We start from the raw sequence: 26,887 nt of genomic DNA, 5'->3' as shown, positions 1-26,887 counted from the left end.
AGGTGATAGGGGAGAATGCTAATACATAAGCCCCACTCTCTGACTGGTACAACCCCCCTTGCACTGAGAAAATTGGTTTGTATTTGATTCTGCTGATGCGGCAAACCAAACCAGCAAGTCAATTTGTGATAGAAGATGGAAAAAAAGAAGTGACCTGGTTTATTAATCCCAGAAGAGACAGGACTACATTAACCAAACCTGGAACCTCCAAGAATGAATCAATTTACTTCTTACACCCTTATCTTGATTTTTGACTCTCACAGTCTGGATTTGCGCATACTGTAAACATTCATGGTATTCAGATTCCCTTATAGGATTTCTACATGAAAACGGACAGGATTCCAGTCTGTTCCATTAAATCTTCACAGATGATCCACATTTGAGACAAAATTTATGGCATGCAGTCAGTGTAGCTGACTGATCGTTTTGTTACAGTTGCCTATTCTGAGGCAGTTATTGTATCTCAAAGCATTTTAAGAGATGGAGTCATTTATCAGAGTACCTTTGAGATGATTATAACTACAGGAGAAGCCCTTTAATTGGAAGATTGCATCAGATGATATTGTATCCTAAATGCAAAGGAACAAAAAGAACAGAAATAAAGGGAATAACTTGCGAAATGAAAATGTCATGAATAAAAAGGGATCATCACTAGATTATGGTTGTATTTCATCTTAACCTTACCAACATTTAATCTTTACATCACATTTTCTACACTACAATATTAAGGCTTGGAATTTCTCTGGCACCTCTTCATGCACGTTTTAATTAGATCTATCTAGAATTCACTATGAAATCAGGTCAGCTTGGAGTTTCTGGTGTTGTCCTCGAAGGACGGGGGTTGCTCCAGCCTCGGATTAACCCCATGGAAGACATTAGGGTTAACCAGTCCTTACCCCTTCCTCTTTCATTCTGACACAAACAAGCAAGTTGCATTTGAAAACTTGGAATAAACTTCAGAGGGAAAACCCACAACTTGGACCGTCCTGAGTCTGACCTAATGTTAGTGGAAGTGTTGTGCTACCATGCGCTTCTCACTTTGGCAGCAGTCAAATGCCTCCTCACTAAGGCCACTCTCTGCACACATATGGCCTCCAGTTACAAATGGTGTCCCCAAATAGATTCCAGAGAATGCATTTTAGAAAAAAAACCACCTTAATTCTACTTGTAAAGGACAATCTGGGGTACAGTGAAACCGGTGTCTACTGTCTGCAGAAAATACAGTCACCTTCATCACCCTAATTAATGCCCATACAGACCCACAAAACCTCACTTTTCTCAGTACTAGGATTCCTTCTGTGTGACTGTTTACCTGAACGACTATTCTGCATTAAATGACCAGTGCTGCTGGGAAGCAGAACTAACATCGTTTTGGTATAAAATGACCCTAGTAATGCCTTGGATGTTGTTATAAGCCAGTGAGTCATGAGGAGGTTGGCTGTTCTTGGGTGACTGACTTTGGACATCAGTGGCCAAGGGTGGGAATCTGAGGAAAACTGAAGACCTCAGTGTAAATACAAATGACGATCGCTGATGATTTTTGGATGTCACAATATTTATTGTGACAAAGACGCTCAGCTATGCACTATTTCTAGGCACTTGTAGACTTTCCTCACCTAAAATCATTTTGTGCTGCAGATAGATAGAACACAGTTCTGTAGAGTGTTTATTGGTTTAAAATTTTAACATCAGGAAAGTATCATTTTTCCTTCAGGAGGAGTGAGGTATTAATGTCTTACTTTGTGTCAGAGAGTGATTCCACCTGAGGAAAGGTGAAGTATAGGATGTGACAGCAGCAGGGATGACTCAGACAGAAGGAAGGAGAAAAAGATGCAGCTGAGATAAGCTGGTTCATTGTTGTGAAGCCACATCACCTGCCAGGTAGACTGATTAGGTGGTTGGACCATGCGTGTAACAGGGAAATTAATTACTCCATTGATTTTAAAAAGCACTCCAAAATAAAATGAGATATATTGCTCCTGTATTTTATATTATCCCTAAAGACGATACAAATATAATCCACTGGTTTAGCCTTGGTAACACTGTGACTTCATTGTCACTTTAGGGACCTGATTTCTAGTGCCATTGGGACAGTGAGACACTAAAACTTATTGGTGATTAATTTTTAAATATTTATGTTGCTTTCAGATGTACAAATTCAATAGTCTATATACATTTATTGCACTGACTGTATGACTGTACCAGATATTCTGACTGCTTTTCCTTTTTCTTTTTTTTTTTTTTTTCAGAAACCAGGTATTCCTTAAATACCCATGCACCCCTTTGTCCATCACATAAGATAAGAGCAGGAAAGGTCTATTGTTAACAGAAATAGTATTTTACACTTGCCCAACTTCCATTCAAATGGTAAATATCTCACAAAAGCTTATGGTACATAAGTCTGAATCCATCCACAAATCTCTGCCATTAAGTCTGTCTTGGTAGCGTGGCCCTAAGGTTGTTCAGAATTTTTCCAGCAGGTCCATAGTTTTGCAACTAATACAAGTTTGATAAATGCCTTTTAGCTCTAATTCGCTTTCATTATCATCATCACCCTTGACAGGCACTGTGTAGCACAGCAGAGAGAATGAATTTCCAAATCCCTACGTTCTGTGTCATCCCCATGGCACAGCTCTAGGGTTCAGTCATACAACTGCACCTGCAAAGCACGTTTTAAACCAGTACATGAAAGTTTTTGCTGGCTTTGCATTAAGTCAAAGTTTCAAAATACTACCATGTGGCTTGCGTTGTCAATCCCAACTCAAACATTGTATCAAATGGTCACGGTGAATTGTTCATAACCAGTCAAGGAAGTTTATGAAAAATAATCCTCATATAAATTTTTGTTAAACTACTTCAAATAATCAATTTGGAAATCACAATACATGTCATACTTAACCAGGAAACAGATCATATTATTCACAAAAATTAAGATCTAATGAGTACAAACAGAACGACTGTTCTCTGTCAATGTGAACAGTCACACTCAGAAATATATGCTGTAGAAATTTTACATCTGAAATATCCTTAGCTGCTGTAGCTCTTCTTAAAATGACGCCACAACAAATACATTAGAATGTGTAATGTTGTTCTAGAAGCTTACCTTAATCGGATTATCTGAGAATGTCAGTGACTGTCACCAAAATTGTCTCTGCTTTTGTGTCACTGAGAGCCACGAGAAACAGATTATAGAGACACGAAGACTCAAATCACTCCTTTGTCAGCCTTGGCTACATTATTGTGTTTCAACCTGGAAAATAAGTTATACATCAATCAGGCCTTTGCAAGATTTGAAAGACACTCTGCACCCATGTGGTCTTCCTTCATATTTAGTAAGGGCAACAGTGGTTTGCTTTCAGTAAGTTTTTAGGCAGAGGAAAAAACCCAATCTTGTTCTGTATTTTGCTGGTGAAATTACAGGGTTTTAGAATCCCCGAATGTTCAAAAACTGGAAAGGAAAAGGAAGCTTTGACTTATTGGAGCTTTTGATGGAATTATATACATTATTTAGGTGTGTGTGTAGAAGTGGTACTCGGCTATCTAATGTCTTTCTGAAAAAGTAAGTGAGATACTGAACTCTGGCTTCTTCTAAGTCTAGATTTATTTAGTTCCTACTGGAGCCATCAAAAGAGTATTTTATAGGAATATTTTTTTCATTCCTCAAGTTCTACAGGAAAATAATTAAATGTCATAAACCTCATGCAAAACACATTGACATTTAATGTAAAACTTTTCCTAAAACTTTTAATTAAATCCTTTTTTTTTAAATACGAATTTTTATACCAAACTGTTTCAGTTTGTTGCTTAAATGAGGAAGAGAATTCAAAGATATCACTAGTAGTCTGACTTGTAGTGTCTAGGATCCTGTCGGAGGGCTTTCATTCAAATAAAGCTTTTCTGAATTTTCTGTTGCATAGAAATACTCTGAAGGCAGCTATTGGAGCTGGAGTAAAAGATAAATTCAGTACTCTTGAAACTGAAGGAGACGGGATACTTGAGCTGGTCGGTATGTGGAGCAAAAAGGTAGGAAAGTTGGAGGAGCTTGTGACATTTCTTAAGGTATAGTATCAGAGGTACGTTCTGGAAAGATAAATATGTTTTTGTGAGAATACTTAAATGATGTTATTCAGCCCTTTGCCTGCCACCTGTTTCCTTAGCTGTCTTGTTTTAAAAAAAAAAATCTTAATAAAGCTCTTCCATTATTAATTATAGTCATGACTCTGCAAACTAAAATGTTCTGATTAGTGAACTTTTTCACAGAACTTCTGGGAAATCTCAGTGTCCTCCACCAGATATTCTTCCTAATGCCCAGTACTTTGCAGATTTAGTATTAAGTGATCAAATAGCAGCCCAGAGCCATTCAAGGTAATTGAATCCCATGATTTGGGACCAGGTGTACAAAGATGTTCAAACTAATTATTTAATAATTGAAAACAATAACCAGTGTAGTTAAATCTCTTGCTGATTTTCTAATGTTTATTAATTTAGGCACCTGTGTCTTCTGCACCACTTTCTTTCAAAATGCTTACAAGGATATGCATAGCATATAAATTTACAATGAATGTGATTACCTCGATACACACTCTAGGCGCTTAAGTGATTAGAAGAACATTATTATTTTAATTGTTATATAGATTTCATTCTTATGAGTCTGCTTATTAAATAGTTGTTTAAATTCCTAGATAGACATCAAGGTGCAGAATTTTCATTAAACACTACCATTTTCCACTACCTCTTTAAATGGCCTGATTTAGGAAGAAACACAGAAAATGCCTCCTTAAAAAGCAGGCAAATACAACGTTCATAAATAGTTAAGATAAATAAATGAAAAACAACATCGACACCAGCACCCTTATCAGCAGAAAAATCCTTGCCCTTTCACTAGCGTAATTTTACTTCAATCTATTGTTTATGCAAATTGGATTGAAGAACCACCTGAAAGAAAGGCGTTTATAATTATTATGAAAAATCAGCAACATCATCTATTCTAAATCAGTTTGCGTCTTCTTTTCCAAGGGCTTTGTATGGCAGAGCAGATGTTAAACCTTGCACATTACTTTCACCTACCCTTGCTTCACTTAGCTATGTATATTATTTTAATTACCTTCTATACCTTCAAGGCAATTCCAGTCATATTGTTTTATTTTTCTAAAGCACCTGCCTAAAGAAAGAAAACTGTAAGTGGGGCACTCAGGAAAGGGTAAAATGGCACCAAGATTAAACTTTTTCGTGTCCTGTCTTTTTCCTTTTTTTCACTCCCTTCACTGTGAGTAAATAATAACTACTGGAAGGAACAGTTTCACAAGAGGGAGTTATCTGTTATTTTTATTTGGTCCCAATACTGCTAATTAACAGCAAATATGAAAGGTCCTGTAAAGGTGTTAAAAATCTAACAAAATCTGGTTTTACCTTCTATTCTTATTCTACAAACAACATTCTTATACTACTATGAAATGGGCTGCTTTAGCCTTAAAGTCATAGAAAAGAAGTACAAATATAGCAGAATAACAACACGATTTATCAGCATGAACAAAATAAATGGACAGTATTAACTGTATCGTTCCAGCAGTCTACACAGCAGTCCTAATGCCTTAACAGAACGTGTGAAAGTAAATGAAATGGCAGCATGATTACACTGATTACAGTGGTTGCAAATACGGTAGGCTACATTCATGCTTCAGTGGGGCTGTAATTATATTTCAAAGCGATGCTGTGCACAGGCTGCTCCCTTCTCATGGCATCCCTGCTGTTTGTTTCCTCTTATTTTGTTCTTAGCATCACGGGCCCTGGTCCTGCAGCCACTTACTCATAGGTGTAACTCCCTGTGTTTCAGGGGTGAGAAAAAAATCACTTTTTGTGCATATCAGGATTACTGGCTTTAAACTCTTCCAACTCTTGTATGCTGCTGCAGAAGCACCATCAAATAATAGGGTTTGGTATGATTTAATACCATTCCTAATCTCTTACAGAAAAAACCTATTGAGCTTTCATTAAATTGGTTGGCGAAGAGTGTAGGGAGTATGGCTGCTCAGTATCAAACAGTTCTCTTCTCCACCTTGCCCCTAGGTATTAGTACTGAACAGCCGAAATCCAAACCTTTGTGATTTGTCTTTGATTAGTGCTGCCTCATGCTGCAAGCAGTACTTCGGGAAGAAAGATGGATTTGTTGCTGTTGTTTCTCACTTCCCATTGGCAACGCATGGCAGCACCTAGCCTAAAGCTGACCATTATATTTCATTTAAGAAAAGGTATAGAAAAGGAAAATACATTTTGATGTGCCTGCATTTTGTCTATACTTCAAAGGCACTGACATTTTACAGCAGCTTTTTTTCTTTTTTTTGCCCTCAGATAATGATGTGACACCATCAAGCAGAATACAGAAGCAGAATGTGGTGGTGTCTGGGGGTGACTGCCAAGTCCTCTAATTTCTCATCAGTGCCCCTTGCTCTCCCCCAGATACCTGCTGGCAGTGGTAAGGCAGTGTTCCCCTCGCTGTCTGGACTATTTTGTGGGGTTTCTTACTGTGCCAGCCTGTGATCGGCAGAACTTTGTCTGGATCCCACAGCTGAGCACAGCTCTGAACCCTCCAGGTGTGGACCTCAAGCAAGACTAGCTCAGTTACAGGCTCAAAGTACACTGTAGAGCAAACAACAAAGTCCAAATCAAAACCAGAGGACCTATTCATTAAAAAAAAAAGTATTTATTTGTTCCTTACCAAGCAAAATCAAACCTTAAGCTCTGCTCTCCTTGAGGCTGAAGTGCTACTAAAAAAAAAATTCTAGAGTACTATTGTTGTCATAGAGAAAAGGAGGTTGGGAACGCTGAAACCACAAAAGGCATGAAGAATCAAATCAACGAAAATCCAGGATATTGTTGTGACTTTGTATCTTTGCGGAGACTCAGGAACCAGAAGCAGCAGTGGAGAAGCAAGCAGTCTCTTTCCAGACGAAGCTGGGACAACCACTACACAGGAGATGCTTTGGTCTCTCTCATCCATACCCAGTTCCAGGAACTTCAGTGGGGCTTTACCACCTACTTGTAGAGACTTCGGCCCGTTGCTGAGCATGGATGTGTGCTCACTTATTTGACAGAACTGCAGCTCAGACAACAATAAGGATTTTCAGCATCCTCAGGCAGTGGTCAAACCAGGTGAGCCCAAACCAAATCTCCACCTTCCTGAGTGTGGAGCTAAGCATATCTTCACTGAAAGTTGCTCTCTGTTTGTCAGTCACGGTGATATATGAAGGTAATTGCTTCCGTGTGCGTTTAATTACAGTATTGTAATTAGCAGGTTGCAAGAGCAGATGCAGAGGGTCTTTTCATAGAGCAGACTCTGATAGGCCATGAAAACATCTCAAAAAGAAAAGGGCAGAGCAATGTCACATTGTAATGCAGCTCTTTGTGCCTGGAAAAGAGGGTTAATTAGCTGATTGCTCCACTCTTCATCTTCATTTCTTAAGGTGGAGGGAACATGGTAGGGAGGAGACTAATTTATCTTCATGAATTTTTAGAATTAGCAAATAGCACCAAACCGTTGTCCAGCACAGCATCGTGGCTTGGGCTTGATGCTGGGGCAGGAACCAATGAAAAAGGGAACAAAACCTCCAAGATCTTCATCCTCTCTGGGGAAAAAGAGAGAGAGAGATACAATCTTTGAGTAGGGTTCACCATGGCAACTGGCGCAGTCCTTCCTGTCATTTCTCATCACGAGAGAGCAGTGATGATTTTGGGTTAATGCTACGCGCGGGGACTTGTAACTCACCTGTACTTCCTCGGCACCTATTAACCAAGTTCATTTTTCAAAGTATCCCTTAGTGCTTTGTGGCAGCAAATGGCAGTGAGGTTACCCAGATCACCGCCGTTTCAGCTGTGGGTAACTCTTGGAAGGGTTTGAGGGTCAGTCAAGTTCAGAGCAGTTTGGCAGGGAAATCGTGTCACTGCCTAATGACGAGCAAGGTGAGTATTTCACACTAGATGAGATGTGGTTTCAAGTCCTTTAAGCAAGCTGTGGTCTGGGAGCCGTGGGAGAGGGAATACAGCAGTGCTCGTGTTGCAAAGCACACGAAACTCAAATTTAATAGTTCAGGAATTGTTTCTTTTGCTTTAAATAAACAGAGAGACCTAAACTAACCTTTTTTCCTATTAGGAAACTTCACATCTTGTTGTGTTCCTTAACTTAAACTATTATCCAGTGTAAGTATTAGGTCCTAGTATTCATATTTACTGAAGTTATCTACTACAGGGATTAAAGAGCATAGTCTTTTTAATTGTGCTTGCAGAAGTCACTACAAATTGCACATTTAATTATTGTGTACTTAAAATCTGATAATCGTAGAAAATCAAATACACAGCTTGGTTGATTCAGAAAGTATTTCTAATAGGGCACTATTAAATTATAGAGTTAAACATTATTAGATATATTTATTCATGAGAGATAATTTGATATGTAACAAAATAAGCCAATACATGGTGTAACCTCTTGCAGTCTAATTTTCATGGATGAGCTCTTGCATATTTAATATCCTTTGAGGATATATTTTAACCTAGACTAATTACTGCTTTCCTCTTATTTCTGTTCAGTTTGACATCGACGTTTGGCTAAAATAATGTAATATTGTTATTACTGAGCAAATTAAGTAAATCTAGCTTATTTAATTTAGAGCCATTGTTTATACTGTAAATCGCCTGATGTAGGTTATGACAACAAGCGTTGTACACAAATAAAAAATAGCTATGGGTGAAAGAAGACTAAGACATTAAAAGTATCTCTATAAAGAAATCTTATTCACATTGCACGGTGAACACCATCAGGAATATTTTCCGATCTATGAAGCTGTTTAATAATATGTTTCTCATATCATCCTGGTAAATTTACAAAGAGGAGTAAAGTGTAAGAGATTAATGGTGATATAGGTTATTCTTACATTATTAAGACAACTTAGCTTAAAAGACTATCAGGATGGCTGGGGACCTTGTCAGAAACTTTCAATAGACAGAATACCTGAGCACAGAGATTTTGTACTTTAAAGTAGGTTAATTAATTAATTGAGAACCTTTGTCATGGCTTTGATATATACACTAATTTTATGTCTGAGAAAATTTTTAATGAGATGTTTTAATTTTGTTCTCAGTGACATCTTAATAAAAAGCAGTGATAGGTCAGGTTATATGTTTGTACATTTTGGTATAACGCCAGCAGCGTCAGCTGGCTTAAACAGACCAGCTTTGCTTTGCTTTGCTTGCTTCATCAGCCAAACATCTTGCTACATTTTGCTTTCTTTGGTTCATCAATTTTTTAACATACTAAAGTTTTAATAGGTCTTTCCTGTATGAAAATAATCTACAAAATAATAAATATGAAAAATAGTTAAAGAGAAAACTTACGTTCACGTAACTTTAATTTGCATTTGATTTTACAGTTATGATAAATGCTATGGACTGAAAGTTTTCTAGGTAAGTACTGCAATAAAATAGTTCATCTTTGTCCTGAGTCAAGCTTGATTAGTAAAAGCTGAAATTCTTAGAGCTTTTTGTGAAGCTAGGATCTTTTTTCACTTGTGGCATCAACTAAAATAAGTAGTATGTTTTGACTACCTGCAGATCTTTTATATTTTTCAACCATTTTAATTTTTTCAAAGTTTTTCAACTGGAAATCAGCTAAACTTCAAAACAGGAAAACCGGTCTTCCCTGAAAAGTAAAACCTTAATTAAAAATAAAGGGCATGTTTTGGATGCTTAAAGAAATGTAGGGGTGGGGTCTTGAAACTTCAGGAATCATCTAAACTGACTCTTTCTCAGAGCTGGTTTCAGATTTTAAGACCATTTTGAGATTCAAGGCATCTTTTGGAGAACTTCTGAGCAAGCTGGTTAGAGGGTTGAGGTTGGGAAGTCACAGTCTGGGAAATATTCATTGTTTTAAGCAGAGACTAAGAATGGTACACAAAATGAAAGGACTAATGGTAGCTAGACTATCACATAAGCAAGGATTTGACTTTGTGCCTATATATATATATCTCTTGACTAACTCCATTTACACTGATGGGTACTAAATTAGTCAAGTGTGATTAAAAATCAGCCCTCTGAGCTCTATAGAACTCATGATGCTCATGATGATCTCATCATGAACCATGATTTAGAGAAAGTTAACAAAATGACTGGTATTACAGCTAGTAGTTTAAGTAATTGCGCTTGATGGTAAAAAATCATATGAAAGCAGACAGCTTCCTGCTGAAATGAAGTCAGATGAATTTTGTCAGCTCTTAAGGACATACACTTTATCTATGGAGGTTTCAGAGCAACGCTCGTGAAGAGTTGAGCCAATATACTAATATGAAGACTATAAAATATATTTTAACCATGTCATAATCCTTCCATTAAAGTTTTGTAGGGTCTTTTTTTTTTAATTTTCATTTTTTTTTTCAGAATTCCTGTTGCATTGCTATTACAAGTGTGACCTGTGTTAGATCTGATCGAAAGGTTAGTATAATCAGTCAGAATGTTGGTCAGCCTTTTATGAATGCTTGTGACAGTCAAGGTCCCATAATGTTACATAGACAATGAACATTGTACTCAATCTTTGCCAGAATGAGGTGTGGAAATATTTTATCCAAAAGCATCAGAATTCTATCCAGAAATGAGTTTTATGGGCTCATTCAGAATGAAATGCAGTAAGATCTGTGGATTAAGAGAGGAAACATGCTTGCAAAAGCTGCCATCAGATTTCCTCTCAAAATTTTGATGTTGCTCCTCCAGGAGTTTCTGCTAGAGAATATGTCCTAAAGAACTAGAATACAACTAAATTCACTTCTTGGATCAGCTCATTCTGAATTTTGCTGTCCTGCTGGGCTATGGCAAATTAGAACCTTGTAGGTATCTCAGTCAAACAGGGATCTTTTTGATGACAAATGCTGACAAAGTAATTCTTACACCATGGATTATGTCTATTTTGAAATGTTCTTTACTGCCAAGAAAGTGTTCAGATTTTGAGAGCCAGGAATATATGGAAAACTTCCATTATTCCCCATGCTTTATTGAAATTTCTTCTAACAAATAAATCTGGTGACTTCATCATTGTGCCGCTCTTACGGAGCTTGACAGGAAAATCACCCCTTGAATTTGTTGGATTGCTGATACTCCCAGGTTGCTCTGATTTGGCCATAATGGTAAAAAATAGAAGATAGAAAATTAATCAGCTGCCCAGAGCACAGATTGACTACGCTGGGGCCAATGTACTGATGAAGTGTCACTGCCACGGTGGGAGTAACCAAATCAGCTTTATGTTATTTTCACAGATCCAATCATTAATATCAGCACTGGTGTAAATCTACTTCTTGTGTTAATGTGAAGAATCCTTCCCCATTATCTCGAATGTATTTAATAAAATATCCCATAATCTTCTGGCTGACAAAGAGACTTATCTGACCTTATCTGACACCACCCATCTGTAGAGGTCACCTGGCAGAAGAGGGGTCTGTGCTTTCAGTGCCTCTCATCCAGAAACACATGCCGAGTTTCATGTAAACCCAGCTGGCTCAGAGCTATGAACTGATACTGATACCAAATATTTTTTGTCCTCTATCAGCAACCAAGAAAGTAAAATTGCTTCTAATCAAAAGGATGGCCCTCCCTTTGCAGTTGTTTGCTCAACTATTTTTCTGACTGGTCTGCTCGATGAGCAAATGTGCAAGGAGATGGAAAACTTAATCTTTCAACATGGAAGAATACCAATGCACTGTGAAGAACTGTTTCTAGCCCACTTCTCTCATGTGGATTCACGTTGCTGCTAATTTCCTAAAATTGGCTACCAGGTTAGCTTCTAATTTGTTTGATGATGCGTGTCGTGGTATCTGGGAACGCCCAGCAACATGCCAGAGGCATTATAGGATTTACTAAACCAAAGATTTTTCTGCAACTAAATTAAATCACGTATCAACAATACGTCAGAGTTTTAGAAACTTTGTATTGCCCTGTTTTTGTTACCTGTGTGCTTTGTTCAAAGTGTACACACTGTTTCTTCCCAAAGCAACCAAGCTAGTAATATACACATTATTCAGTGTGCACCTTTTGGGACCAGGTAATCAGCCATTAAAGACAGAGAACCAAAGTGTATTATATTTCATTTTGCTGACACCTTGCATGAAGCAATATCAAAATATGGGGATATTTGGTAACCTTTTCTTGTGGGTGTTTGGCACCTGGTTTTATGAATTAGTACACTTAGCAAGTCATTTTTCCTCATATCTACTAAAAATAACAACATGAACTCCAAGAGGTTGTCAATGTATTACTTCCCAAGGGAGAATTTTGCTCTTCTCTCTCATTTATCTAGGCATGTGTAGAGGCTTTTGACCCATTTAGCATAGATAAATGACCCATGATGTGAAATTTCCCAACAGTTTAATAATGCATTTAACTCAAAGTGACACTTGCTTGCAGCTGCCTTAAAGCAGTTTCCAGGCTATATATGTCTCTTTGAAATGATGTATGACAAGTAGGAAAGCTTCCTTGATAGAACCCCAAATCCCATGGGTGAGTAACAAGAAAATCCTTTTTAGATTGCCAGCAGCAAATTTATACTTCACAAGTCTTTATTTAATTTTATCTGTTTTTCAATATCATTTACAGTTATGACCATTAGTCTAAAGCTCACAGTAAGTTCTATATAAATAATTTTTTCCTCACAGTAATGCATTGCAAAGGCTTTTATTGATCCCATTTTTTTTCACAAAATACCAGAAGTAAACCCCTTGTGTTATCACTGAAAATGTTTTTGTAATCCTTGTACTAACTTAGCTGTATCGAAATTCTATTACTTCTGAAACCCAGGTAGTGAAATAGAAAACTGCATTCTGTGTATGTTTAAAATCAGTAAACTTCCCTAAGAACATTTCATATTTGAAGACACAAGTCTGAATGATAGCTCTTAGTTTTTCCTTGCATAGTTTTAAAGCAGTTGTCATTGAACATGTGGAAAGATTTTCATTAAATCTGCTTCTGGTGTAGTGAGCAATTTCCAATGATATATGTCATATTATTAGCAAGAAAGATTTAAGAAAGCAAGAAATAAACATTATTTAATAACATTTATTTCTAATATTAAAATAGAAGTCAAATAACCAAAATTGGATCCTGTAGTGTCCAGAATCATTTAGCATAGATAAATGGTGTAGGGTCCCCAAAGCCTACAAACAGAAAACCCAGTTTCTGTCAAATAATAATAAAAAACCTGAAACAAAGCCAGAAAAATAAACCAGAAAAAGAATCCTGTCCACAAGGAAAGGTTAATGTGGGCAGAGAGAGAAGAGAAGGAAAAAACCTTGAGACAGCCACAAGCCAGATGATTAGAACAGAAACAGAGTTCACAGGATGTTTGTTACCTAGGACTCTGATCATTTTTCATCTCTGTTGCTTCCTTTTCCCTCCAACTTTCATCTGTCTTATGTTTCTTGGCCAGAGTGACATTCCCCTTGCTTAGTTTCCCTTGCAGGATCCCCACACTCATCAAGGTCCAAGCTGTTCAGTGATACTTTTTGGTGTTTGTGCAGGATGAGGGAGAATTTGGCCCTGACCCACAATTTGTGATACAGGTAGGAAATAATGGCATCTGGACGTTTACTCCAGCTGCCCTAAGTAAGTCTGGAAAATGATAGTGGAACAATATCCCGGAGAAGAGCTGGCTCCTGTGTGCAGCACAAAGGCTATTGTGCTGCTTGCTGCTTTCCTATTCATAGCAGTTTAAGCCTGTCTCCTTTGCTCCGTTTCAGTAGAAAGTCAATGAAGCTGGCTTAAATGACAGAGAGTGGTTTTGATCTAGATCTAAACATGGCTCATATTTGAGCTCTTCTGGCTACCATGCTGAGAGGCACGTGAAGCAGCCTACCTGAAGTTTATTCAGAGAGGATGGCACACTCAGAAATGTGGGAGCATGGCTATGTTAGGCCTTTCATAATACCGGCAAAATAATTGGATACAAATTGCCTGAGCTAACTTTACCTTTCTAAGCAAAGTTAGGCATCTGTGCCCTTCAGTCTGAGGAAAGGGAAAGGCATTCCAGAGGGGAATTCACTGACCCCAGCATTGGCCATATGTGTTTGAATGAGACGAACCAGATTTTGGAGGGTCCTCTCTTTTGTTTCTGACTACAAAAGAATCCTTCTGTTAGCCCTGTAACTGTTAGCCAAAGTGACTAACACAACCTAGCAAAAGAGGGAATTCCTCCCTAAAGCGAATGAACTCTAAAGGGCAAAGAAACTCCATTCCACAAATGATGCAACTTATTTTATTCAGAGAATAAGAGAGTGTCTAGAAGCCTTCTCGCCAAAACCACCTTCATTTGTCAACACGAAATACATGTTGACTGGAAGATACTTGCAGAGACGAATTCTTTCTAGCCTAGACAAGGTCCACATCCCCATTAAGAGCACTAGTTGCCAGCTCCCTCTGCTTGACTGGCCAGTGGGAGTTGACTGCATCGTGCCTCACCTTTGATACAGAGCGATTCTTCCTAGTTGGGGATGAGAACAGCTTTTACAGTGTGAGCTTGGATAAGCCTGCTAAAAGGGTGAAGCTGCCGACTACCCTGTAAAAAGATAAGCACAAGAAACAGCAGAAGTGAGGCAGGGAGCCTATATCAAAGTTAATGAAGAAGGCACAGGGTCTAAGGAAAGGAGGATATTCTTCTAGGAGTTTGGGTTTGTATGAACTTGGAGAGATCAATTTGCTGCTGAACCATTTGAACTGAGCGACAGAGTTCATTTTGAGAAAGACACACAAACCAAAGCTTGCACAGCGAGTGCCTCAGATCAGAGTGACCTGATGAGCTGTACTCTGCGAGAGCATAGCTCTGAGGCTGCAATACACTTAGAGCTTCAGTGTCAGGAAGCAATCTCATTTTGTAACATGTCTGCTTTTGAGAATGCTTGTTTAGAAATTTCCTTCATAGACGAATTAATTAGAAATAGCTTATTTACTGGGAAGAGAGACAGATGCCAATTCATCTTCTTTTTTGAAATATAAAGAAAATAAGTGATATTTACACTTTAGCTTCCTCCTCATAACTACAGATACTGTATTTATAAATATGAATGCATTTGAAAGACATTATTACAACACTTCTCAGAAATAATATCTGGTTTTAAATATTTGTGCCTACATACTTACCCAAAATAAATAAAATCAACCCTCCCAAATAATATTTTTTGCAAGCTGCTTCTCTGAAGTGCAAGTTTATTTGATTTAAGCTTCTTCTCCAGTCATTGTTAATGAATAATTATTCAGTATTTCAAACTGAAACAGATAGCTTTATTTAGTGTGATTAATGCTGATGTACAACCTCATTTGCATAATTACAAAATATAATAAAATAAATTCCATATACAAATCTTTGTTACTTGTGTTGGGTTTGTATTTCAGGCCTTTGGTAAGGCCTGAAAAAAGACATTATGTTTCAAAATTATCGTAAGACACAGTTATAATACTCTGTGACTAAAATTGAAAGGTAAAATTATTTTTCATTACCATGCGTTACAAGGCTTTGGCAAAATAAAAGTTATATCTGTGAGACAGATAGAATTAATCTACAAGAAGTATGTATCTGCTGAAACAGATATTCTTTCCCTACTTTTAAATATTTGGAGCTGTTTTATGTGAAAATTAGCTAAGATTCTTCATGGAAACAGCATTTGGCCTTTTAGAAGGTATGGAGTATTTTTTACTTCTTAAAAGCTGTAACAAGCCTCGTTTACTCTGCAAGTTTTTGAGTGCTTTTTACTGCTCTAAGAAGAAAGCTCACTTTCCATTCTGCATGCCACTTACTTCAGTGGTCTAATGAAGGCACAGTAGATTTGGGAATGCAGTCCTTGGTACAGTTTACAGTTAATAGGCAGTTTCCTTTTTCTGAATTTAGGGTTTTGATTTCAGTTAAACTGATGTGACATGAGAGTGATTTCTACTGGAAGTCACTTCCTGCATCTTGCATTGTAAGAGATGGATTGAAAACAGGTGGTATCATTCATACCTCCAAATAAATCAGAGGTAACAGCTAGGTTTTATGAAGACTGTCTTAGGAGAAAAAGGCTGAGGAAACACTGTCTGGAGAATCGGGGTATCAAGGAAATTCCATGTTCCTGAGGCTGCGTGTTTGGTTTTTACGCAGGCAGTTCCTGAAATCAATACAGTCATTTAGCCAGTAATTAGCCAATAATTTTTCTAAGGAAGTAGGAAAAAGAACCTCATAGGGGAGGGGCAACATAAGTGAGCAAATGAATTAGTGGCCATGGCAATAGAGAGCAAAAGCAAGCTCAGGTCTGAGAAGGCTTGAAAACTTGTAGATAGATAATAAATGTGAGTACAATGCAGGTGATTTGTTCCTACCTTGACAAATGACGAAATGTCCTTTTATGCTTGTTCTGATGTAAGTCAAATAACAGGGAATCTGTTGTATCTCTTTCTGTAGATGAATTGAGGTTTCTCACTTCCAGACTGTCAATTTGTGCTTTCCAGTAGCATTTAAAGATATAAGATTATTTTGATTTGCCAACATCTATAGCTCCATAGAGCCACTCCTCTGCAATAAGGAATGTTGGATTTTTCCAAGCTATTATGTCTGAATTAATTAGCTGAAATGTTTCGGTAGTTAACATACTGAAGAATACACAGAGGCAAATTGTGTCAGTCCCTGTATGTACATATGTGACCTTGCATAGGGAGAGAGGGACTCTGCCTTTGTATTACGCAATTTGTCAGGGCTTATACACAGCCCTAATCATTGCACCTGGAGAGTAAGGGATTATTCAAGGCTAGTTTAAACTGAAGCACTTGACAAAGTAGGAGCAGACACAGGCTGGTGGATATAGTTCCATATGCTATTTAGAAGGGAAGATACACAAGGATATACAAGATATAGCTACCTGAATTGCAATGGGAGGGGACAGAATAGAAGTAAGTTGAAATGCGTCTAAATCTGCCTTGCAGTTTGAGTACGTTCTCTTATGAAAAGTGAAATAGCATAGCGGATGCCCACGAGTGCTCAGGACACTGGATTTATATCCTAGCAGAGTCAGTGCTTCTTAATACCTGTCTTTCATGAAGATAAATTATTAAGCAGGGACTCAATGCGCATCCTGAATCTCCAGCAATTTTCCCTCCTTGGAAGTAGATATAACCGGCACCCAATATTCTAATGAGTCTTATTTGTAACATCTGATTAGCACTTTTATGGCTGGCTGATTGTGACAGGGTAGGTGCAAGCACTGTGAAGAGATTCATATCAAGGCTTTCATTAAAAAGGTGAAACTTGCACAGACTTTTTGGTGGTGAAACAGAGAAACGCATATGGAGATGAGGTCCTACAAATGCCATATGGGCTCAGAGCAGGTTAACAAGGGCCAATTAACCCTGTCTTGCTACAGGCATCAAGTCTAGTGAGAGCTTAGCTCAGCTGCCTGCTGAAAAGGAGGACAAAGAAAAAAATCTCCATGGTAGCTGGGGACTGGAAACAGCTGGATGGTTCTGTGAGCCTCCCATCAGATGGCTGAGCTCTGGGGAGATGATAGGCTAAATAACCATTAAATAGAAAATAGGCCTTGGGACTAGTACTTTAAAAATATTTGCTGGATGACTGTACTTTTAATTCGTTTGTTTATTTGTTTGTTTTATTCTTATTTTTGAACTCTGATTGCTCAGGAGAAGTGGAACTAAGGAGTGTCTGAGGAGGAAGGCTAGGATACCCTTGTGCTGGACGGTGTGATCTGTGGTTGCTGGAGACTCTGAAGGAGGGGACTTCAGCAGGCTCCAGTGGGATGAAAACACAAAAGCAGATTGTGTCGCATAGCTCCTTTCATGTCAATCTTCCCAGAAACATAGGGAGTAGAATAATATTCACGGCACTACTGATTTTAAAGTTACAATGCTTTTTTTAAAAAAAAGTACTGTTAAAAAAAACAACAAAAACCAACACCCCCAAAATGGGAAAATGAAAAAATAATGTTCTTTGAATGGCTTAAAAAGTGCCTAAGCTGAGCTTCAAAGTTTTGGGTTTCAGCTCTTAAATGTATCTATAGCTGTTCAGTATGGGGGATGTAAGAGATCTTGAACCAATTTAAAAAGTAACAGCAACAAAAAGCACCGAAGAAAAATAAGAGTATCTTTCTCGATATGGAGATACTTCATGCAAGTCTTTTGACATAAAGCTTGCAAACTACTCACCAGTGATTATGAGATGAAAATCCATTACTGAAAACAGGCTGAAAAACAGGAGCTACCTATATACCCCATCTGGTGGAAAAAATGAGTGTGATTGTGATGAATGTGTATGGATTTCTAAAACAAAATGACTTGTATATAATGATAATGCTACAACAAAGTTAAGTGATGAGTCACCCTTTTTTTCTCTACTGAATGCTGCTAATAACTTGAATTCAGTGCTGACAAAAGGAGGGATGGGAAGAGATTATAATGTAAAAAATGTGAATGAAAACAGGAAAAACAATTTTAAAAGCATTTTGAATCCATATTGGTTTATTGTCAGATCTGACCAGCCCTTCACATCACCTACAAAAGCCAGTATGTGCTGTGAGAGCTGCAGCACAGCCCTTTCTGTGTTCTGGTAATGGAGTCATAAGGACTTAGCTAGTGGAGTCAGCAATTCTGTAATTGAGCTATGGGTCACACAGCATTTCTCGTTGGATTGATACACCAGCTTCTCACCTGCAGTTACTGGCAGCCCTCACATCATGAATCCTAGTTCAATGACTACCTCTCTCTGGAGAGAAAGTGTGGCCATTACTTGCATTGAGGCCGTGAGGCAGGAGGTAAGTGTTATTTCACCTTCGGTTTGGTACTTGTTGTGTTGTGGGATTCCATTAAGTTTCCACTGACTGTCTTCCGTGAAAAGTTATCACTTCCATTGAAGCTGAGAGCCTGTGTGTGTAAAATCCTCTTTTGTATGGTATACTTAATAAGTATTATATTTTCTTGAAAAAAACCCATAAGATATAAAAAATTCACATATTTTCTCTTGTACTTATAAAGCTTAATCATATGAGTGCCTGATATTTAAACTAAATTATTTTAAAGAAAAGTGTACAGCATAAGCAATTGGAAGGAGAGAAACTCAGTTCATTATAGTTGAGATGATGGTGTTCTAAATCTTCCAACTTCAAAGTGATCTGCAGACCTCACTGCACTATTTACTATCATCCCAAAACTATGAATACAAGCAGAGGTGCTGTTCCAGTGAAATCTATAACATAGTTGCCAGAATATCACCTTTTAGAGGCAGAAAGTCAAACACCATTAAAGCAGGCCAGTCCCTGCTTTTTTTTTTTTTTTAGTGTGTTTATTTAGCACAGGTATTTTGAGCCTAAGGAGGCCCAAAAGGTACGGAGAGTTCCTAATTGGGCATTTGCCTATAAAAACGATTAACTAAACTAAATGTGGATTGAGCCTTTGAGATTAAATTGCAAGTATGGAGATCAAATCTCCACAGGCAAGTTAAAATCTACCAATTATTTAAAGGGTTTAATTAAGTGCAGATCTTTCTGTAGGCTGATTTAAAAGGACATAACCTAACATTTGTAGCCAATAAAATGTAAGGAATAAAAGACTACTTTTTCCATTTATTTCTACCATAAAATGTATGCTGTAAACTATGAGGAACATCTGAAGATATTTCACAAGTAGCACCATCTGTCTTCTTGGCAGACTATGCAGGCAGTGTGGGTGGCTTAGTAACTTGCTTCTGAATCTGTAGCATCACTTGCTTAGTCTGCTGGATGGGGCTGCCCCTTCCTTGTTTGGCATGATTTCAACATCTGTGTTTTGGTTCCATAAAACAATTCTCTTCTTTTATGGGGCTGCTCTGTGCACCTGTATAAACTAGCTGGCAATTTCTTAGAGGATGCTCACGTATAAAGGTGGGTCTCTTGAGCTTCATAAAGAGAATAATTATTGCATGTGGGTATTTTTCTACATAAATCTCTGCAAGTTTTGAAAGTTTATTCACTTATGCCACTTTCTAAGTACATCAGCATTATAACCTACACCAGTACAGAGAAGTGTTTCTTTTCCTTTCGTCCCGTGGAGAAATGTCTCCCCACAAATGTCTGCATGTTTGATATTAAGCTCTCATCCAGAACAATTTTTTCATTATTAACTTAAGTTACCAAATATTTGATCGGTCCAAGAATTCAAGACAGGCTCAACACCACTGACTGCAGTAATGTATGTATATAGCAGAAAAATTGTGCCTGAGGCATCATTCAGTGAGCTGATAACAGCCTTTGAGGCAAAGAATTAAAGCAAAGTAGTACTGTATGTTTTACCGAGAAATGAAAGCTGTAGGAGATGTATTCTTATTTAATAAGTTCACTTATTAGTCAAACTACACAATTCTCAGTATGTCTTCTTGCTCTTGCATGTTGTTTCTGTATAGTATTGTAGTCACTTGGTAAGAAAATTTTAAGCTACTTACTTTTCTTGGCTTTAAAAAAAAAACCAGCCCAAAACAGAGAAGACAGCATTATCTGCATATTGATGTGCATATTGAGAAGAATATAAAAGATCTGATGGGACCATTTTACAGACAAAGAACAAATAAGTACTTTCAGGCGGCTGCCTTTTTTTAACTGAATACCAGAAAATAGTAAACAAGGTAGAGCAGAATTATGACGTTTCATAAAAAGAGCTCCATGTCAGCTGGCTTCCATGTTATATGGTGGCACACGCTATACTCCCAAGAGTACAGAAAACCTAACAGTTCCTCCACTGCAAGGATTAGAGATAGTGTGCTAAAGAAAATACATCAATTCACTATTTCTTGAAAGGATGACCAATAGCAACTAGTAACAAGTAAACAAATAATCACAGAATCACAGAATGGTTTGGGTTGGAAGGGACCTTAAAGATCATCTAGTTCCATCCCCCTGCCCTGGGCAGGGACACCTCCCACCGGACCAGGTTGCTCAAAGCCCCGTCCAGCCTTGAACACTTCCAGGGATGGGGCATTGACAACTTCCCTGGGCAATCTGTTCCAATGGCACATAGCCACATTGAGTAGTAGTTCTCATATTATCCAACAATAGAAAACTTCTGCATTTATTTGGAAATTTCTATTTTATTACTTGCTCATAATGTGAGGTCACTTTCCTGACATTTTTTGAAGGAGAGGCATTTTTTTGGTAACTAGGTGGCATTTTGCATGTGATGGCGTGAACTTGTGCACCACGTACATGTGCAAAAGTCTTGGGTAATATTGTGGTACAGTCAGTTAATGTTGCTTAATTTTTATGTCCTACTGTTTAGGGCATTTGTTTTTCTCTATACCTTGTGTTTCTAAAATGAAAGAAAAGACATCTGTTGGCTGCAGTGAGTTTTAAACTGTATTGAGAGTACCTATGTGTGCCCTTTTGCATATTGCAGTTCAATTTCTGTCAAGGCTGATGAGATAGCAAAGTTGAAATTTTGTGTGTATTACTTCTAGTTTCAGGACAAAACACCCCTGAAGCTTCAGCACTTACCTGCGGAACAAAAGAGGGGAAAACAGCTATTCGTTTCTACGTGTGTCAATATATTCAGTTAGATAGTGCTAGAAGTTACATGCTACTGTAGCAGAAACTTACTTTATGGCACATGCTGTCTTTCTCTATGTTAAACTAACAAAGCAGACCAAAGAGATTTTATTCCTTGCCCACTTATCATTGATGAGGGTTTTTGTAATTTTTTTTTCAAATAGAAAAGAAGTTGAGTTTTGCAACAACAGCTGGTTGCCTTTACAAATAAATTACTCCTAAGGTAAGAACAGAATTTGTTCTTTTCCCAGGAGTGTTTTTCAGTCCTAGTAAATACTCATCAAGAATCTTCTCAATGACAAGAATGTCGTAATGATATCTCTCTGTCAAGTACAACCAGATTCAAGTTCCCAGCTGTACCCTAAGGGAAGGCAGATTGAATAAAATCCTCCTCAGATGTCTGGATTACCCACATTGATACAAAGATGATCATCTCAGTAGATAAATTATAATATTCTCCTAGTCATCCTAGGCAACAGCGCTATCATGTTGTTGTCACTTCACCGAGATATGTAACTCTATCGAGATATAAATGACAATTCAGATGGCAATGACATGCCCTCTACTATCAGCCACTCTAGATATTGTTGCTTTATTCAGTCGAGCAGAGTTTCTTCTCCGCTGGCTAATGCCTGCCCAATCTTGGATTCCGCACCAGTGTAACATTCAGACTCTGCTTTCCAGATACTTCCCCCTGTGAAGGAATTGGCAGAGAATGGGCATAGAATTGGCTCCACACCACTGCTTACTAATGATCAGAATAGCTGGCCAGGCTTGAAGAGGAATGTCAGCTGCAATCATTTATTTCCTTCCCTGGAGCAGCAGAGGAGCAGAGCAGGCCTGGGAGGAGCGTGGCTTGGAGAGGCAATGTCTCCCTAGGCTTCTTGAGGAATGGGGCAGCTTCCTGAGCACCCCTTGCTTGGGGCTGTGCCTAAAGGCACAGTCTAGCATTATCTGAATCACAGACACTTTGAGTTGCTACTTTATATGCAACACTGACATTCCTTTCATTGCACATACAGTGTTCATCAGGCATTTGAATCTGGGTAATGAGAAGAATGCATAATCCAATTGCAGCTCTTCGTTTTATTTCCTCTCATGGCTGACACATTGCTCCAGTTATTCCCAAAGATTATCTGATTAGCATCACAGCTCTCCTCAGGGGAGGAATCTAGCAGGAATGGGCAGTTGAAAGAATACCACATTTTTGGTGTTTTTTAATCCCGCCTTTAACAGCAATGACTAAATATTTGTCATTTCAGAATGGGAGGAAACTAGTATGCCCCTTACCTCACTAACCATTTCATTTGAAATTAAAATCATAATAAAAAGAAAGGAGAGGATGTGTGCCAAAACAAGTTCCTGCTACTCTAAGGATTGTTTTTAATTTACTGGAAACTCACCCTGACACCAGCGTCTGCTGGGCCTTTTAAGTTTGTCCTGACAAAGTTAAGACACCAGCTTTCCTTTCAACTTAACTTTATGCTTCCAGTGTAATTTTAAAAGGTGAATTATTCCATCTTGATGTTGCACAGTCTTACCACTCCTCACTGAGGATATTTAGATAGTAAGGGGCCTTTTGGTGTAAATTATCAAAAACTGGCTAAGTGCTACATTCCCACCAAGGCAGGTATTTATTGGCTACTTTAAATGGCTTGTAAAACATATGGAATGAATGAGGAGCCATTTAGGGGAAGCTCAGATCCCTCCTACTTAAGACTTTGTGGAAAACATAAGCAGTACTTTCTCAACTCCTTCAAACACAGCACGTATTAAGATACACCTTTGATGAAAATATACATCATTAACCACACAGGCCATGTCAAGCTCAGTCAAACAAAATAGTTCCTGCAACTGTAAAAGAGTAAGTTTGAATTAAAAAATAAATCAAAAGAATATTTATTAGAACACATTCTAGTAGGTATTCATCTTATTCCTCCTGCTGCTCTTTTGCAATAATACAACACCTGACCCAATCTGGATTTTTTTCCCCCAGGCTACTTTTTTTCATTCTTGACTGTCCATTGAATAGTCATTGTCTCTTTTTTAGCGCCTCTAACTTCTCTTGCTAGCGAAAAATATATTCTGTGAACTGTACTTCTTGAGAGTCCCAATTCTTTTTGAACACAGTGGAAGGCACTAGAAGAGGGAATTTGCCTTGAATACTTCAAACCCCCAGCACTCCCCAAGGAATCCTTGAATTAGTGCTAGTTTGGGAAAAGACTGAGGGCTGATGAGAAGAAGCTGGATCTGACTTGTTTGTTTTTAATTATCTTTTTTTTAATTAGCTTTTACTTTATATTTGCTTTCTTGTGTGTGGAACCAAGGCCATTATAACTCATGGTTATTACAAATACCCATTATCAATGTGGTGTCTTGTGCACGTACTCTATTTTCTTTAACAGATCTGTTTAAATTTATCCTGCTTGTTCAGTGGTCTTGCTTATCTTGCCTATCCCTGAGCCTCTTTTGTCATATGTTTCCTCAGCAAACCCTTATTCGCAGTGAGATGACTTCTGGGCACTGAACAAAGTCACTTATTTTTCAACTTTTGGGAAAAGTGATAGTTCTTAAACTTGTCAACAGGCATAAAATAGGTTGTATATAGCTAGGATGGAAAACAAGATAAATGAGATGGAAGTAGTTTAACAAAGGGATAAAAGTATCGGTATTCTTAAAATCTCCTAAAGATGTTGATTGAGGTATACTGGAAATGCTAACATTCTGCTCTAACATAAGACTGTTACTATATGGGTCTACCACAAAGTGAGTAATACTAGATTTAGGATTAAGTAATACATCAGGTATGATTGATTACAAATGTGAAAGGAAAACTAAGAACCAGTAAATATATTTTTATTAGGTCAAATGTGAAGACAGGAATGAAAATTAAAGGTAGAAATCTAAGAACATCAATCTTGAGAGAGTCAGACCCTACCATATATGAGTCTAGTCAAACTGGGATGAAATAGTGCAGGCAGCTAACTCAAAAGGAAATGAAAGGTGCTCAGGGTGAAATATCCCAAGCAGACAGGCCAAAACAAGGCCTGATCCAACACTGCATGTTCGGAACAGGGAAGTTTAGATGATAAACAGAACCTGCTTTCCCTTGCGTCCATCTTGGAGACAAACACATTATTGCTTTTCATAAGTATCCGAAGACTGTGATGCTTATTGAACCCAATTAAACCTTTCTCTGGTTCAGCAACTGCTAGATAGTGGAATTTACATTCCCTTGTCAAAACACCAAGGTATTGGCAAAATACAGCAGCAGAACTTTCGCTGAGCAGCTTCAGGGAAGGAATGGAAAGTGAGTGACACAGATGATTAATGAGCCTATTAAAGCTGAAAGTCTGACACTGTAAAGATAAGCTGGCAGTGAAAATGACTCCTACTGTATATGTATCAAGGGCATCAGAGAGAATACCCTCCATATAATAGCTACCCACCATCATTAGTGGCAGGACATACATATCTAGCGTGTGTTGCCTCATTGCTATTTAGTCTGTTCAAGTATTTTGAGGTGAAGGGCCTTGAGCAATAGTGTGAAGTCTCAGCCAAGTTGCATGAGGCTTTCTAAGGTTTGATTAGAAAGGACACCCACGCATCATTCAGGAGGGAACAGATCAAAGAAAGCGTGGCAGGTGACAGAGAAAAAGAAACAAATAAACCCATATGATTTTGTAACTATGCAGTGGCAGAGCAGGAGGCATAAAAATGACGAGGGAAAGCTCTGATGTAAGGGAGAAAAAGATTAAATCCACGCTGACCTTGGGAGTCATGCTGCAATTGTGTTAGAAATTGTGTGTTTGTGTGGTGACCGTGGTGGACCGAGACTTTGGCTTCATTTCTCTGCCTCCGACTTCCCGTAAAGCACACTACCTCACTTAGATACTCAAAACATCTTTCTGTACAGGATTTTCCTAGCAGAAATACGCCGTTGTGCTATACACGTGTATGCATATTGAGTCCAATGTTCCTGGAAAGTGTCAGATGTACTACTGTTGCACCACACAGATGGTCTGTGCATGCGCACTCAGCCTGATGCATTCAGAATCCATCAGATTTAGCAGAAACATGCCGACCATCTGTGCAGCATGTATACAAAAACACGATGCTTGCTTTCAGAAGTTTCAGACTTGCTACATAAGTGCTGTAGAGTTGTGCTGCACAGAGTCACTGGAAATATGTCTGGGATTTCTGAACTGTTAGCAGCTAGGCCAGGTGCTCTGAAATCTTAGAAAATTGTGCACCATCTTCAAACTTCACCCAAACAAAATTTCTGGATACAACCCCCAGATATTCTAAAAGAAACGAGGTTTATTTTAGCTATAGTCTGTGGCAGTTATTTCATGCCAGCTTTCCTTAAAATTTTAACTTTGTTTGTCCATCTCTAAAGTATACACGTTAATACCATGCCTTCTACCTCTGTTGTGCCTATTTAGACAATGAATTATTTACAAAAGTGGATTTGGAATTTTCATACTAGAGATGCGTAGAAGCAGTTCAATACAAGCAATAAATATTATTTTTTGGTCTTGTACAGGCAGGTGGAACAGAAGGATTCTTAGCCTGCAAATTTGGCACTGGATATTGTCATATGAAAGCAAGCTCTACTAGTGCAGTATTGCTAGAGTGTGGATTTGTCAGAGTTGCTGCTTGAATGCTTGATTTGTTCCTGCTACAGTGTTAACTTTTATTGTCACAGTTTACAAATATATCCATCCTCTTCCAGCCTGTCACTGTCATTATTTCCTTTCACCCTCGGAAGAGAAAAACATCCTATTTTTTTAGTTGATCCCTGTGGTAATCTTCAGTTGGCAGTGCTGTTGTGTGCTTCTGCTCTTGGGGACTAAAACATATAAAGCACTAAGTCCTCAAAAAAATATTTGATAAGTCTAGCAGATGCAGCCCAAATGGACAGGAATTACTGTGTCATAAACAGGTCCATTAGACTGATTCTAACCAGCACACAATTTTAAGGGGGTATAACTTGAAGGTTAAATTTGGCTTTTTTTCTGCAGGAATGCCATGGCACTGTCAATGGGGTGATGATAAATCACCAATAACATCCATGGTCCTTTGAGATACCTAGTACAATGAAAAGATAGTATAATTAGGTGTGGATAAGAGCAGAGGTGTTCTGCAGTTTCAATATTGCTTTTTTTTTAACCTTGCTTGTCAGAGATGTATGATAAAAGAAATGTCCAACAAAATGAACAACTCCAAAATGCTATATTCTGTTTGATACTTTTTTTTTTCTCCCACGCCAATCAATCTTGTGGGCTAAAACCCACAAGAAATATCCATATTAATATGTT

The sequence above is a fragment of the Rissa tridactyla genome, chromosome 4 (assembly GCF_028500815.1).
Source record: "Rissa tridactyla isolate bRisTri1 chromosome 4, bRisTri1.patW.cur.20221130, whole genome shotgun sequence".
NCBI lineage: Eukaryota > Metazoa > Chordata > Aves > Charadriiformes > Laridae > Rissa > Rissa tridactyla.
The sequence above is the reverse complement of the archived record's forward strand: the minus strand, read 5'-3'. Positions refer to the sequence as shown.